The 18,091-nt window shown below is 44.4% G+C and overlaps 1 pseudogene; it reads right to left on the reverse strand.

Annotated features, from left to right (window-relative positions):
- LOC126984285 (neogenin-like) overlaps positions 1–18,091 on the reverse strand; it is a 32,705-nt pseudogene that overhangs the window by 14,331 nt on the left and 283 nt on the right.

Raw genomic sequence — 18,091 nt, forward strand, 5'->3', positions numbered from 1 at the left:
GGAGGTAGGTGGATTGGTAAGGGGTGCGGCGGTCGAGGGTGGAGGTGGATGTGTAAGTGGTGTTCTTGTCATCGGGTTCGTACTCTGGTCCTGCGGGTTTGTGCACTCAACATTATCTACACAAGCAAGGCAGGTTATGGTGTCTACTTAGCAGAAAACTAATATGATTTTGAACTCCAATGCTTCAATAGTTTGAAAGGAAATTTTATGCTCTAATTCTATGTAAAAGTTTTGACAGTTGACACCACCACCATTGTCTGTCCCCTAGAAGAGGCTGAGAGTTATGGCAGGAGACGTCCCCACACACGGAGGCTGGCAGCAGCAACACGTGGAACACTTTCAGGCAAAACACTCATATTTCTTTTTAATTGGCACTCACTGTCTTCATAAATCAGCTGGTGCTAAATGGCTTTTATGATATGTAGTCATAAGAGAATGATATGAAGAAATTTTAGCGGACAACTGTACATAATTCCTGGTCTCCTCTCACACTGAAATATTACCTGATATTTTATATTTGATACATTAGAGAGAAATTACATGAATCTGAGGGATCTCAATGTAAAAGCCTAAATAATGGCCAGGTACATTAGTGATATTTCCAATAAGATTACAAATTTTTGCTTCAAGTGTTCCACAGATGTTTGCATGAAGCCCGAGGCAGGAAGTGCCGCAGCCAAGCAACCCAGCTCTGTTATCACACAAGTTAACACTAGTCCAGTAAATAGTACAGAACAATGTTGAGGACCACATTCTGGTTACCCAAACAGAAAAGTAAGGATAAACAACAGCTTCCCACAGATGGTAGGCATTTCTACAGATACTAAATAAACTACAAACCCAATGCACACTTGTAGTAATCCTTTGAGGGCAACACAGCTATAGCAATATACAGTAAGTCATGCACCTTGAAGGCAGCCTCTTTCTTGAGATAGGAATATAATGTTTTTTTCCCCCCAGGTGGAAAATAATAACTTCTATGCCTGCTGTCTATCATATGAGGTGACACCATGAAAGCTTGAACAATGAAAATAGGACCCGAGACACACAGTCCTCTAGCACGGCCTGTGATGCTCCCGCTCCTGTCTCCACTACTGTCCCTTCAGACCAGTCCCTCCCTCTCCTGATGACACAGAGCAAGGAGCACAGGAATGACGCATGACACAACAAATCATATCTTTGTTTACTAAGGGTGACATTTTCTCTTGGTTCAATAAAACATACACTTTTTGGGAGTCATCAGCATGTCATGGGTAACAAACTAAGACCAGAACAACATCCTACTCTTCCATTAAAACAGTGTGAGCATAATGTCACAAAATCTTCCGTTCCTCTGAGTGATGCTGTCAGTCGTACCGGATAAAAAAGTAAGAAGAGTACTTGGAAGAAGGTCAATAGGAAGGTGCACCACAGAGCTGTGTACGGTGCTGTGCTAGTTCTTAAAAATACTGTACACTCTAAAAACAGTTTAAGAAATTCCCCAGAAAAAAATACTAAAATGGATGAAGACCATTTAAGGATTGGATGTAGAAAATGCTATTCTTACACAAGGTTTGTGTACAAAAGTTGAAAAAATTGACACCTATCACACAACACATTCATCTTTCTTCAGCTCTTCCGAACGGCCCAAATAATATCAAAGTCCGCACACACAACACAAAAATATTGCCGTTGTGTCACATCACAGTTTGTACGGTCACAAACAACAACAAATAAATTGCTAACGGATGTTTCAAGCTGCCAACAAATGACACAGAAACATAAAATAATGAATATTTTCACAACAATTCCGTAATGTGTGTGAAGGCTCTCATACTGGAGTGTCCGTGGGTTGTGTAAGGTTGTGTGTGGCGTCACTGGCACACTACAACGCAGCCGTGACGGGATACAAGACACCAACAACCAAATATTACAAAAAATGACACACAAATGCTTTACCTGTACGATTTGATTCTCATGAGCCGCACACTGTTCAATGGCTGATGAGAAACACCCACCTGTGTGGTTGATGATGGAGGCGTGGTTGGGGGAGTTGCTACGCTCACCCTTGTCAAAGTTCTTCAGCTCCAAGTGGTCGTGATGGATCCACAGGTCTGGAGGCTGGACGTCAGGCTTGTTGCTTTTACTGCAGCTGCCGCCAACACTGCAAGGAACAGTGACGCATCTCATTAGCTGCTAAATACTATTGAGTGCTGCTGCTGTACCTCAGGAGGCTGTCCAGAGGGAGACAGAAATGTATGTGAAATCTTCAAAACAGGACGGATGTTAAAGGTATGAGGTTTGAGTTCAACAAAGCATATTCATATTTGTTTGAAGAAATAGCTCCTAGCCAGCACACTGCAAGCAATCACAAATCAGAAACACTTGTTAGCTGCTCCACCAAGAGACACTAATATCACAATAGAGGTCACTTGTTTGCCTGCAATTAGAGCACAAAATGGAAGTTCATTTTGAACATTTCATAAGAACAAGCTTACCTTTCTTTTTTTTCTTTTTCTTTCTCTAATTTTGGCAAACTTAAGTCTTTGTGGACTATGACCAGCAGCTTTGTTCTCCATGTTACAAAATGAATAAAAAGTTCCTGCAGTCAGAGTAAAGGATTGGTGAAATGAGTCATGGGATGAAACACCATAACAAGAAACTGTCCTGCCAACTTACACAATGCTTGGCCTGGGCTCCGCCTTGGCCCTGCGGCAGTACAGCGTGGTGGCCACGAAGGCCCCCAGCAAGGTCACGGCTCCTACCACGCCGGCGATCACTAGCACAATCAGGCTCCCTCGGTCCACAAACCAGCCAGGGGGCTCACCGATGCTCTTGCCAACAGCTGGAACACATGAGCAGATGTAAAACAATATTCTCAACATGGGATTAAAATCAATCAATGGGAGGCTATGCTGGGCGGAGTGTTGTCACGCCAAACCTATGATGCAATTCTCGGGGATTCCTTCGTGCAGCTCCCCATGTAGGCAGCTTCCCCATACCATGTACCTCCCAGCAGGCTCCATCAACCTGCTCTAACCCAACTTTCTGGGCACACCCGTTACTAAGGATTGTCTCTTACAGAAACAACCAGGTAAGCGGGGTTCACCAACATGCCCACAGAGCCAGAGGTGACAGTCACACACTATGCAGGTAATGGGCCTCAAGTTAGTCTCAGGGAGGGAGTGGTTCATGATGAGGAATAAAGTATAGTGGGAAACAACTTGTGCATAATAACACAGAGAACAGTGACGCACAACAACAATGACGCTCCCTAAAAACACTTTCTTACCTGGAAGAGTCGTGAAGTTTCCCACGGAGGAGAATGGACCAAAACCTTTGACGTTGCGAGCGTGCATCTTATAAAAATATTTCGTTGAAGGCGTCAATCCATGGACAGTGAAGGTGAGCCTGTCCCCCATCACTTTCTCCATCACCCAGTCATTGACAGTTTGGTCCGTGGTGTAGAATATCACGTAGCCTGGAACAAACAAAATTACTCTCTCAATAATCTTCTTTTTAAGTGCTGCCTATAGCTCCAATAGGCTCTTTGGAGGGGCCTCTTGGATGAGCCCAGCCCAGTAGTGGCTGCCATGATGTATGATTCTTGCTTCCTGCTTGGCCCATGCTGCCCCCCAGTGCTCCTCATGACCCAAGTCACTGCTTTGATACTATACTTCAATGTCATTTCTATATCAGTGAAGGTGTGTTCCATTAACTATGTACAGTGGAGTCCAAAACTGTGATTTGGCACGTACACTAACTCAACTTTTTTTTTAATTTGAAGATGCCATCATGATAACCCATTAGCTCACCTGTGATCTTCTTTCGTTGTTTTCACGGCTGCCAGTTGAAGATGATGGTGGACGGTCAGGATGGTGACCACTGCCACGTCCCGGGGCGGCGAGGACGGCCGGGCCACCAGCGTGGTGTTGGAGGCCACCAGGCTCCAGGGGGACTCACGGCGACCCTGATGAGGACAAGTGTGAGGAAAAAGTGTGATTTAAAAGCCATTGACAACACTACCACACCAAGACTTCAAAATTCCCCCATAATGCATTTTACTCATGTGAAACAAGGGCTGGGGAACAGATTTATGTCACTAAAGATAATGTGCTGTTTCTAATACCATTATATAAGGCTCATTTCCTTTAAGTATTTGCAAAAAGTCAATGAAAAAATCAATATCTCAAACATTAATAAAAGTTCACCTGGAGTTATAATTGCTCTATGTATCACAGCAAGGATTCAGCTGTGTAGGATTTCCTCAAACAGTATTGCAAGACTTGGTGAATATTTGCTGAGAGAAGAACGAAGGCTTCCAACACTGATCTCACCTTGATGGTCTTCACGGCAAACTCATACACTGTTGATGGCTTGAGGTTGTCGATGAGGCAGGTCACATCCGTGGCGTTGACGTAGCGGTAGCGCGGACTGGAGGACGAGGCCGAGGAGAAGGTGGTGTAGCGCACGGTGTAGTACCTTGTGTCGCTGATGTACTGCAGGGGTCAAAGGTCACTATTAACAGGGAGGCAGGTACAGGGACGGAGGGCAAACATAAGAAAGGTCACTGGATTAAGGAACAGTTTGTGAAGTGATGTAACGCACTAATGTATATAATATCACATACATTCCTAGTGATATTATACACATTAGTGCCTTACAGTGAGACATGAATGACGGGAGGATATGAAGGGTGTGAGGGACTGTTTGCAGGGAATAGAGGATGTGTAAGTAATGGATAAGGATGTATGAGGGAGGATATGAGGTGTATAAGGGAGTGTTTGTGGGGAATAGAGGATGTGAGTGACGAATAAGGATGCAGGAGGGAGGATATGAAGAGTGTGTGAGGGAGTGTTTGCAGGGAAAAAAGAATGAGTAAGTGATGAATGAAGAGTGTGTGAGGGAGTGTTTGTAGGAAAAGAATGAGTAAGTGATGAATGAAGAGTGTGTGAGGGAGTGTTTGTAGGAAAAGAATGAGTAAGTGGTGAATGAAGAGTGTGTGAGGGAGTGTTTGTAGGAAAAGAATGAGTAAGTGGTGAATGAAGAGTGTGTGAGGGAGTGTTTGCAGGAAAAGAATGAGTAAGTGGTGAATGAAGAGTGTGTGAGGGAGTGTTTGCAGGAAAAGAATGAGTAAGGGGTGAATGAAGAGTGTGTGAGGGAGTGTTTGCAGGAAAAGAATGAGTAAGTGGTGAATGAAGAGTGTGTGAGGGAGTGTTTGCAGGGAAAAAAGAATGAGTAAGTGATGAATGAAGAGTGTGTGAGGGAGTGTTTGCAGGAAAAGAATGAGTAAGTAGTGAGTGAAGAGTGTGTGAGGGAGTGTTTGCAGGAAAAAAAGAATGAGTAAGTGATGAATGAAGAGTGTGTGAGGGAGTGTTTGCAGGAAAAGAATGAGTAAGTGGTGAATGAAGAGTGTGTGAGGGAGTGTTTGCAGGGAAAGAATGTGTTCCTTGACAAATACCTAAGTTTTCCGTAGCTGTGTTGACCCAAGTGGCAAGTCTTTGACACACTGCATAAAGAACATGAGATAAGACATATATTTTCCAGCTGATGATTGCCCTCCCTGAAGGAGCCCAGCAACACTGCCCAAAATTGACCTCTCTTTTGACCTCCCATTCTTTATGCTTGTGTTCGGAGCAGCATCTAGCGGGCTTTTAGTTGTTGTTTAAATTTTTGACCTTGAGTTGCCTCCCTTGCTAAAAAGAATATATAATGAAAAATAATAATAATAATAAATAAGTAAGTCACCTGGTTCCTGTTCAGCGTGGTGTCCGTCCACTGCAGCGCCACAGTGAAGGGCGTCAGCACCACGGCCTTCACCCCCACCGGCGGGTCCAGCGTGGGCGCCACCTCCTCCTCCTCTGGCCGGGTGCGGACCTGCTCGTACACCGGCTGCCCGTCACCCACGTTGTTGAAGGCCCGCAGGCTGATCACAAACTCCGTGTTGGGTTCTGAGGAGACGGAGAACTTGTTATAGACTCAATGGTAACAATACAGTAAACTTTTCCCAACCCTAAACCCGTCCGCTGAAATTGGCACGGATTTTGCCTTCACTGGTAGACTGGTAACATATACTCCCAAGTCTTTCTCTGCCTCTGTGGTGGATAGTGGAGTGTTTCCCACGTGGTATTGGCATGCTGGATTTCCCCTCCCAAGGTGCAGGACTACACTTTCCTTCATTGAATTGCAGCAGCCATTTTTTGTTCCATTCCTGTAGCTTGATGAGGTCTTCTTGTAGGAAATCCAGTCAATGGGTTAAACTGGGCAGAACGGATAACAAATAACAGATAGAATAACAGATAACAGGTAGAATAACAGGTAGAAAGACAAAGAACAGGTCACGGATAACCAATGAATAACCTAAGGCTAAAGGAATGGATCAAAAAGTGGCTGCTACAACTCAATTAAGAAAAATGTAAAGTCCTGCACCTTGGGAGGAGATATCCAGTATACCAATACCACATGGGAAACACTCCACTATCCACCCCAGAGGCAGAGAAAGACCTGGGACTGTATGTTACCAGGCTACCAGTGAAGGGATATCCAGTATACCAATACCACATGGGAAACACTCCACTATCCACCCCAGAGGCAGAGAAAGACCTGGGACTGTATGTTACCAGGCTACCAGTGAAGGGATATCCAGCACACCAATACCACATGGGAAACACTCCACTATCCACCACAGAGGCAGAGAAAGACCTGGGACTATATGTTACCAGGCTACCAGTGAAGGGATATCCAGCATGCCAATACCACATGGGAAACACTCCACTATCCACCACAGAGGCAGAGAAAGACCTGGGACTTTATGTTACATGGCTACCAGTGAAGGCAAAATCCGTGCCAATCGCAGCAGACAGGTTAACAAAATCTCAACCTTCTCTTGGCTCACCACAAATGTAGAAGTGGCAAATTCAAAATCTCTGTCTTATGGAGAGTCACACTGGATGTCTGCATACTATCAGACCAGAAAATGAATTAGTCACAAACGAGCATCTGTACACACCCAGCTTATCAATGATGTAACTGCGCTGCTTGCTGTCCACGATCTTGGAGTAGATGTCCGGCACGCCTCGGCCCCAGCCTATGGTGTAGCCACGCAGCATCACATTGTGCTGCGCGGGAGGCTGCCAGCGCACTCGGATGTGGTCAGTCAACGCCACGGCTGTAGATGGACCACAAGACGCTACAGATTACACAGTGACTTCACCATCATGATCGCTATGTAGGTTTTATCATGGCTTCCAAACATGTAGAATTTTGTATTGTGAAAACAGAACTGTAAGAGTGTATTGTACCTGTAAGTTATCCTAAATTCCATGTACAGCACACATTGTAGGTATTGTTTGTAGGGATTAAAGTATGGAGGTGATGGACGAGGATGTAAGGAGGATATGAGGTGTATGAGGCACTGTTTGTGGGGAATACGTTAGGAATAGGGATGTAGGAGGGAGGATATGCAGTGTATGAGGGACTGTTTGTAGGGGACAGAGAATGTATATCACAACACTGAGGAAAACACTTACCTTTTAGACCAACTGGCTTATCTGGGACCCTGTTTTCATCGAGGTCATTGGCAAAGGTCTCCGCCAGGGTGGACTGAGTGTACGGACCTGTGCCGTTGACCGTGAGGGCTGCAAGCTGGAAAAGGAAAGGAAAAGGAGCAATTAGTATATTCTTAACATGAGAAACTCCACTTGCTTTAAAGTTTACACTGTTGAAATGCATGGTAAAAAAGAGATTTAGCCCCTTGATGGCAGATTTCCTACAAGAAGATATTACCAAGCTACAGGAATGGAACAAAAAGTGGCTGCTACAATTCAATGAAGAAAAATGTAAAGCCATGCACCTTGGAAGGGGATATACAGCATACCAATACCACATGGGAAACACTCCACTATCCACCACAGAGGCAGAGAAAGACCTGGGAGTATATGTTACCAGGCTACCAGTGAAGGCCAAATCTGTGCCAATCGCAGCAGATGGGTTAACATATTCTCGACAAGGAAAAACTCTACTTACATTAAAATTTACACTGTTGAAATGCATGGTAAAAGAGATAGTCAAACCTTACCTTTATGGAGTATGTGGTGCTTTTCTTGAGGTCTGTGAGGGCAAAGAGTCGTCTGTTTCCGTCTGTGGTTTTGGTCTTGGAGGAACCTGACTTGCCGCGCTCCTTGTAGCGGATCTTGTAGCCGGTGATGATCCCGTTATGGTGCTCGTCATGGAGGCTCCCAGCGGATGATGAGGCTCTGAGAGGAAAAGCAGCGTGAGGGAAAAAAATGTACGAGAGATGATGAAAATAAAATCTAAAAAGTTTGAACATTGTGTGAGGCCGTGTGCGCTTCAACTTAACCCCTTGACTGTGGATATCTTACAAGATGACCTCACCAAGCTAGAGAAATGGAACAAAAAGTGGCTGCTACAATTCAATGAAAAAAAAAAAAAAAAAAAAAGAAAAATGTAAAGTCCTGCACCTTGGGAGGGGATATCCAGCATACCAATACCACATGGGAAACACTCCACTATCCACCACAGAGGCAGAGAAAGACCTGAGAGTATATGTTACCAGGCTACCAGTGAAAGCTAAATCTGTGCCAATCGCAGCGGACGGGTTAAAAATAATGAAATACAGTGAATGTGCAACTTGTAGAGATGATGTGAAGGAAACGAACAAAGCAGAAAGCTATTTAAAAATGAGTTTTAAAATGTATCTTTGTCTTGGAAGCCTTCCACAACTTACCATTGAGCTGGCAGCCTCAACGGTCACATTCTGAGGCTCCTTTGAGGGTACATCTGAGAAGGTTCTGGCAGTGACCTCCGGGGTGGCGTCACCCCCACCATTACTGTTGACAGCAGTGAGCCACACGCTGTACTCAGTGAACTGGTCAAGACCTTGGAGGTCATATGACGTACCAGTGACCTCTACCTCGTGTTCTTCTGCTGACCCAACCTGAGGAGAAAATTATAAGAGACAATGGTTAGGATACATGATGACACTTAAACAAACATATGGCTATTGCTTCCCTGTGTTTAAAGGAAGATCACTAATGACATACAAGGATACACAAGGATATGGGGAGACTACAAAAGACCAGATATACTACACAAGAAAGCTCCTCCCAACACTCAAAATATGCCCAAGTGACTCCACATTTAGCACACAGTTCTGTGAGGCTGTACACACCTGCATATAGAACATGGTGTATCCCGTGATGGGTGTTTTGGCCACTCTGGGCGGCAACCAAGTGACCTCCAGACTGGTAGGTGAGGTGGGGACAACCTTCAGACTCTCTGGGGCGGAGGGCAGGTCCAGGTCCGGCTTGGTGAACACGCGCACCTCGTGAGTGGAGGCGCCCACCAGGCCGCCGGAGGTGTGGGCCACCACCCGCACCATGTAGTTACTCCCGGGACTGAGGTCGCTGATCTGGGTCTTGTATTCGTCCAGTCCCTCGCTGGAGGAGCTGGCACTCACGTTCTGGACCCGTTCTCTGCAGTGAAGGGAGGAAAGTGATGTGTGAATTACTTACTTTTGATGAAATTTTGAATATTATATACTCAGTAAAATGTTATTATTTCTTCATAATCAGTGGAATGGCAGTTGAATAACTCTGTACTTGCTAACTACATCTTAACAGTAGTAGTATTGTGTTGAATGTTTCATGCAATAAATATTCCCAGGTTGTGTGTCCTTTGGTTCTGACCTGAGTGATCCTTCCTGCTTGTAGAAAACTGAGTATCCCACAATGTGGTCGTTGTTGAGCTCCGGCTCGTGCCAGGCCAGCGTGATGAACCTGTTGCTGGTGAAGATGGCCTGCAGCAGCCGGGGCGCCGAGGGGGCCTGGGGGTGCCCGCCGCCAGGGTCTTGCTCCTCTGAGGGGTAAGAGCCTTCTTCAGGAATGCCTTAAAATAAATAGATGAATAAAAGGTAAATATTCTAAGAAAAAAATACAAGAAATGTATTAGAAAAATCATAAGAATAAAATTTTATAATCAATTTAGCTTTCATAAGTATCCACGCTGATGATGGAATATGTAGATTTATGGACTTAAAACAGATGATGCATCCAGCTTGCCTGCTTCACAGTTATAAGTAAACTTCATTTGGGTGAGAGCTATGAACAGGGAATGTGCAGTACCTGATAATTACAGTTTTATGGAAAGTAACTAACAAAAAGATTACAAATATTAATATTAGAATTGGTCAAGGGGCAATATGCAATATAAGTGACCTCTTACCTGGGACACCAACACCTTGCTAATGCAAAGACTGAACTAACAACTGATACTCAAGAATTCTAGCTATTTCCTGACCAAGGGAATGAAGTGTGACTCTCTGGACATCCTCAATGTTGAAAAAATGACCAGATGGTGAATGACGGGGCGCTAGAACACTTTCAAGGAGAGCGTTCAAAGATCAAAATACACAAAGAAAGTTTAGACAAAAATCCTATAAATGCAATTATTACCAAAATACAAGTTGAGTTTTAGCAATATTTCTGCCACTGTTTGTTCCCATTGTCCACACACTCTAGCAATCACAATTGTCCACACACTCTAGCAATCACAATTGTCCACACACTCTAGCCATCACAATTGTCCACACACTCTAGCTATCACAACTGTCCACACACTCTAGCAATCACAATTGTCCACACACTCTAGCCATCACAATTGTCCACACACTCTAGCAATCACAACTGTCCACACACTCTAGCAATCACAATTGTCCACACACTCTAGCCATCACAATTGTCCACACACTCTAGCAATCACAATTGTCCACACACTCTAGCAATCACAATTGTCCACACTCTAGCAATCACAATTGTCCACACACTCTAGCAATCACAATTGTCCACACACTCTAGCCATCACAATTGTCCACACACTCTAGCAATCACAATTGTCCACACACTCTAGCAATCACAATTGTCCACACACTCTAGCAATCACAATTGTCCACACACTCTAGCAATCACAATTGTCCACACACTCTAGCTATCACAATTGTCCACACACTCTAGCTATCACAATTGTCCACACACTCTAGCTATCACAATTGTCCACACACTCTAGCTATCACAGCAACTAAGACACTGGAGGAAATTTTAAGACTGATCTCCAGTTCCATTTTTTAAAACCTATTTTTACCTAAGAAGCTTCAATATCAAAAAGGTTCCCACTCAGGAGTATTTGTGAACAGCATAAATACTAGTAGACACAGTGACTGACAAGGCCCACACCAATAGAAGGGAAATGATGTAAATAATGTGTTAACAATGAGCAGATATTCTAAAGCCCCGTTCACACTGAGCCGACTCTGGGCCACGACTACCCACGACTCTAGGGTACGCGAAGTCTTGGGTGTTGATGTGAAAAGGTCGGGCATGTCCTGAAAGAGGTCTTGAGACTGTTGCCGAATGCTGTGCCGATGTTGTGACGGGAGTCTGGAGTCGTGAGGGTTAGGACGACATGCTGGCAACTAGTTGGCCGAATGTCCCAGACAGTCGGCAAGACACCAAGACCCCAATAAAATCTCCCCCCATTCTTGGAGCGTGGGAACCAACTTATCAAATGGAAAAGTCGCTGGGTTGTCGTGGCCCAGAGTCAGCACAGTGTGAACGGGGCTTAAGTATTGAAAACCAAGAAGTAGTAGTAGTGTGCCTGAGCTGCCCAACTTACTCTAGTGACAGTGTTGGCGAGAGTGTCAGAGACCTACCTTGTGCGTGGGTGGTGGCAGGGGTTGGGGCGGAGGGCATGCTGCTCCTTCCTGGAGGTGAGCCCAGACAACTTATTATCAAAATACCACAACAAAATAGTCATTCTTGGGTAAATCACATTTTAGTGAGTCAGTAACACTCGGCACCTGCTTTGATATTTCCAAGGACTTCATGACAATCAAATTTGAACACATTACTAAAGACGTGTGCTTTGCCCACAGTGTAATCTATGCATTTTATTCAGTCTTCAAGGAATAATAAACACAACAAAGGATTATGCTTACAGCCATGCCAGAAAAAGCACATGCATCAACATCAATAACTTAGGTAATGTAAACTTTTTAAAACTGCAGCGTCAGTACCAGCGGCTGCAGATGCCCACAAAAAAACAAAAACATTGGAATACATTCAATAACCTTGTAAACATTAGCGTCAGGGCTTATTAGCAATCTGGAATTATCTGGACTACAGTCACTGCCTATGTCCAATGCAGACAACAATACATCAGTACTCATGAATGCAAACAAAGGGGCTACAGTCTGAACAGTGTCTGCCCCGCACGGCACCGCTGCTTACTTGACTCAAGGACACGCAGCTGGGCGGCGGCCTGGGCGTCCCCGGCGGAGTTGTGCGCCACACACTGGTACATCCCGGAGTCCTCCCGCACCAGGCCAAGGATCTTCAGGTTGTTGCCGCTCACAATCTGCAGGGAGGAGGCTTGGCATTACACACACCTAACACAACACTGATGAAGGCAGGCAGGTAGGTGTGTTTTTATGTAGCTACTGACAGCCTTATATTTCTCTCCCCTTATGTATCTTTATGGAGCCTTATATCCCTTATGTATATATTTCTATCCCTTATCTACTTAAATCCCTTATATCCCTTTATTTATCTTTTTAAAACCTTATATTCCTTATGAATCTCTTTACATACCTTCTGTGTCTATTTAGAGCTTTACATCCATCTATCTCTCTATCTTATGAATCTATCTCTCCCTTTCCATTTAAACCTGTAACAGTAATATATTTCCACACTGCCACGGAAGCCCGGCTCACCTGAAAGTATTCCGTCTCCACCAGCAGCTCGCCGTTCTTGAGCCAGTGGACCGATGGCTCTGGCTGGCCGTACACGCTGCACTCCAGCTCCACATCCTCCTTCTCATAGGCGAGAGCGTTGGCCGGCTGCCTCAGAAACCTCGGAGCAACTGTTACACAATTTTCAAGGCTTTAGTAACTGAGAGAAACATGATAATTGACTAATACTTAAGATTTAACTATGCCAAACTTTATTAACACACACTGAAAATATACATAATCTTTCTTATACCATTTTCAACACAAGTAATTGAGACAAGCATTATACCTGACAAATGCTAAGCTTATACAATGCCAAAATTTATACATAAAAGTCACAATAATATGCAACTTTTTGTCTCACCTTGCACCTGTATGTGGGCCACGGCGTCCACCGAGTCCTCCCTGTTCTCTGCCCGGCACATGTACGTCCCCTCGTCCTCCTCCTTCAGGTCGTTGATCTGCAGGCTCCTGGTGGTGCCGTAGAACAGGAAGCGTGTGTCCAGGTCCCTGAGGAAAGATAAATGTGAGTGAGCCAGTGGCTTTTGTATCTAATAGCTCAAGGGAAAAAGTAAATAAAAACAAAAAAGTCCACTACAACAAGCCTGCTGCAACTTACCTTATATACAGCAACACACACACACACACACACACACACACACACACAAAAAAAAAAAAAAAGTAATGGGTATATATTTAATTGGTTCTGAAACCTCCCCCTCAGTCACTGTTTTCCAAGCTCTCAAGACACATCAAAAAGCCCCTCTCAGTCATCTCCCAAATTTCCTCTTCAGTATCAACTGAACACTTTGCAGGTCCTTACGCCATGTCGATGGTGGCGCCGTCCTTGAGCCACACCACAGTTGGCTCCGGGTAGCCGTTGGCCGCACAGTCCAGGGTGATCTTGTCCCCCACCTTGCCTATCGTGGACTTTGGCTGAGCAATGAACACGGGCCGCTGGGGGTCCCGCAGGGCGTAGGCTTCCTTGACCTGGAGTGTGGCTTGCTGGGACACTTTGCTCTTGTCAAGGCTGTTGGCCTGGCAGTAGTACTCCCCGGCATCGGTTGCGGCTACATTCTCTATTTCTAAGGCACCTGGGAGCCAAACAACTTCATTAACCCTGCAGGCCAAAGCTACAAGTATTAAGTTCAGGTTACACAAAAGAATAATTCATACTATGATGAACACTAATGAATGATTGAAAATATCTTAAATTAATCTTCAATTTCTCCCTCAAAGCTATTTTCCACGGGTCAGGGCAGAGTGCTGAACCTTTTCTCTCACGCCTTCCCTCTCCCTGAAGCCACCCACCAGATGGAAGGCGTGTCATCCGTGAGTCCGGCTCCAGCGGGTGACTGTTCCTGAACCACTTGATGGAGGGCGCCGGCGTGGTGTCCAGGGCACACGGGAACCTGGCGCGCTCCCCCTCGAAGACCGTCATGTCCTGAGGCTGCTCATCAAACTTTGGCAGGGCTGGGGGAGAGAGTGCTGCTGCTTCAGCTAAGACACTTGTGTGGGGGATGCACACAGAGAGCATCCCACACCACGGACACCAAACGAAACCACCGAGGCTCACAAATAAACACAAAAGATAGATGATTTTTCTTTACAGTGTCTGTTGGCACTTCTAATGTACAAGACTAAACAGAGAAACCATGTGAAAAAGAATTGAGTGAATATGTATATGCTATTTCATAAAAGATGCATTTAATCATGGTTCATATGATCTTTATTATACATATACATTACTAGGGAAAAAGGCACAAAACCAAAAATCTTTAGCTATTTCGGGCATACAGTAAGAATAGGATGTTCTCCATTTCATACAAGAGCATATGCTGCACATTGCTGCCGAGTTGTGGAATGAATAAAACCTGTCTGTAGCACCACACTGTACTGTACAGGCACAAGTGATGGAGACAAATGAAACTCCTACAGGACAGGAGGCAGGCTGGGGCAGTCCAAGTGTTCTGCCCAAACCTTCATTACAGTGTTTGTTTGGTGACTCTTAGGACTGCCTCGGAAGGGAAATGGATAACTCATGATGACGATGATGATGATGATGATGATGAAATACAATGCAAAAAGTATACATTTGTGGTTAGAGAAGTCTATCTAGGCGTTTACATAAGAGGAGCAGCAGCAATTTTATGGTCCAGGTGACCACGATAGTTTACATTACATAAACAGAGAGAAAATTAGTCAGCCTGTGAGACAATGAAGGCTGAGCACCAGGCAGGGAAGAGAAAACTTATCCAGCAAAGTTTGATCTAAAAAATGTAAAGCCAACAAAATATTCATGTGGAATGCTGCTGATGAATAACTCATGCCATTCCATGACTGTATAGAATTTATGGCAGTTCGACAAGAAGCAAATTATACCTTGGTGATGATAAAGATTTTCTGATCATGGAAACGAGCAAAGCTATTCAGACTATGGCACTTTACACAGCTACAAAGAATAAAATACAAAATGAACAACATACATCATAAGACAAAGCACCTGTCAGAGTGTTAGCCACACAGAGGCCTTGGCACAAGTATGAGAGTATTAACATGCACAAGATGAGATTTGTCTTTACCATCCTCTTCCCAGCCGCCTGTGAGGAGAGAAACCAAGCATGAGTCTTGTTAGCCGGGCAGGGAATTAGTCAATGCTATGGTCACATGACAAAGTCCTTGTGAAGATATTTACAGGTTCATCACATGCAGCAAAACATGTTATCCCATTCTGCCCTGATGCTACTAAGGCAAACAGTACAGGTTTTGTTTTATTGTCTAAACTGTATTCAGAGATCTGTCACTATGAGCTTCATGCCCATTTGGGGAGGGAAATGACTGCCAATCCTGAGTCCATTATGTGATCAGAACATGGGGAATTACACACACACACACACACACATACACACATACACATATACACACACACACACACACCAAATCCCTCGACCAGTTAATATTTTGTTAGTGGGTTCACGTCACAGATGCAGACCTTCCCAGGAATCAAGACAAGATGGAAGGAGGTGGTTTTCTTTCCTTGCTATGAAAAGTATGAGCCAATATGTGCATCCTCAGAAGCAGGCTTTGGTCACTGAGCCAAAGACAGTCTTATCAGATCCTACATAAGACTGCCTGACTATTGCCTAACAAGAGGCTGTCTGGCACTGTGAGGGATGACAGCTGTGGCACTCACCGACAATGCTTAGCCTGGCGCGGGTGGAGATGATGGTGCCCACGCCCGGGGAGGAGGCACGGCACTGGTAGATGCCCTCGTCAGTCTGCTCCGAGCGCGGCCCGTTGACCCAGGTGAAGTGCAGCGTCCCGTTGGGCATCATGTACCTGCAGGGAGGGGCAAGGGGCAGGGAAAGGTGAGCTGTAAGTGTAGGGAAAGGTGAGCTGTAAGTGAAGGGAAAAAAGTTGGAAAGTTTCGTTTAGTTGGCGCAACATCTGCGGTCATATGCCGGAGAGAGACAAGAGGGGGAAGGAATTATAGGAGAAGGGAACAGATCCCAGGACACGGAACAAAACCCCCGATTAATACCTGGTACCCATTCATTGCTGGGTGGACAGGGGCGTAGGGTATCGGAAAAGCCGCCCAAATTTTTCCACTCCGCCCGGGAATCGAACCCAGGTTCTCTCAGTTGTGAGCCGAGTGTGCTAACCACTGCACCATGAAGCCCCCTTAAGTGTAGGGAAAGGTGGGCTGTAGAGGTTCTGTGATAATAATAAAAAAGGAACTGGATACGGAGGATGCAAAAATACACACGCAACACGAAAAAGAAACAAACAAGATGAGGAGAGAATGAAAAGACAGAATAACATCAGAAAAAACCTGGTAAATGGAAGAGAGAGTGAGAGGCAGGACAGGAGGAGGCTCTGAGGTTCATTCTTTGATATTCTTGGTCAACAAACTAAGACAAGGTGGGTGAGCTGGAGGCCAACATGAAGGTGGACAACATGCCATGCGGGGTGATCACACATGGTGCTCCTTCCTCTCTGTTTACTTGAGGCCACTTCCAACATGGCCACTGGGGCAACACAAACACTAGTGATGCTGTATATAAAGCAGGAAATGGAGAATATGTACCTGTATATGTATTCTTTCTTAACCCGGTAGCAGCGACGGGCCAAATGTGTCACTTTGCCGTGTAGCAGCGACGGGCCAAATTTGTGGCTTTACCGTGTAGCAGTGACGGGCCAAATGTGTGGCTTTACCTTGTAGCAGTGACGGGCCAAATTTGTGGCTTTACCGTGTAGCAGTGACGGGCCAAATTTGTGGCTTTACCGTGTAGCAGTGACGGGCCAAATTTGTGGCTTTACCGTATCATTGACAGGCCAAATTTGTGGCTTTACCGTGTAGCAGCGACGGGCCAAATTTGTGGCTTTACCATGTAGCAGCGACGGGCCAAATTTGTGGCTTTACCGTGTAGCAGCGACGGGCCAAATTTGTGGCTTTACCATGTAGCAGCGACGGGCCAAATTTGTGGCTTTACCATGTAGCAGCGACGGGCCAAATTTGTGGCTTTACTGTGTGCCATGATATAAACCCCAAAATAGATGATACATAATCTGATCACAAATGCTTTGATATATATTATGAAATGGTTTGTGTGAGGGGTGATTTTTTCTCATTTTTCTCGCTTAGAGGGACCATTAAGAAACATGATCCCCGCTGCTACCGGGTTAAAAGGAATAAAAATAATATATTTCTTTAATAATGACTTTACATTTTGACAAAAGTACTAAAGAAATTATTTTTAGTAGTATATCTTTATTTGTGTTTGGCCAATAGTGCCAAAATTAAATATATTCCTTCCATATTAGTCAAAAAGCTTGAATACCTTTTATTTTTTTACAATTATGAAGTTCATGTACTGTACTTGAAAATGCCAGCAAAAAGACGAAAACTTTTACACAAATGAACTACGTCGTCCCTCAAATAGTACAGTTTCCAATAGTTCGATTTTGGTTTTATACGGATTTTTAGGATTTTAAAATTTCCCGACGAGCATGAAATTTATAAATCCTAAAAGATCTTCAAAGACAATCTGTATAAAGCCGAAACCGAGCAATTGGAAACCGTACTATTTGAGGGACAACAATAGTTCATTTGTGTAAAAGTTTTCGTCTTTTTGCTGGCATTTACAAGTACAGTACATGATTGGTACACGTCATAATTGTAAAAAAATAAAAAGTATTCAAGCTTTTTGACTAATATGGAAGGAATGTATTTAACTTCGGCACTATTGGCCAAACACAAATAAAGATGTACTACTAAAAATAATTTCCTTAGTACTTTTGTCAAAATGT

This window comes from Eriocheir sinensis, chromosome 56 (genome assembly GCF_024679095.1).
Source record: "Eriocheir sinensis breed Jianghai 21 chromosome 56, ASM2467909v1, whole genome shotgun sequence".
Taxonomy (NCBI): domain Eukaryota; kingdom Metazoa; phylum Arthropoda; class Malacostraca; order Decapoda; family Varunidae; genus Eriocheir; species Eriocheir sinensis.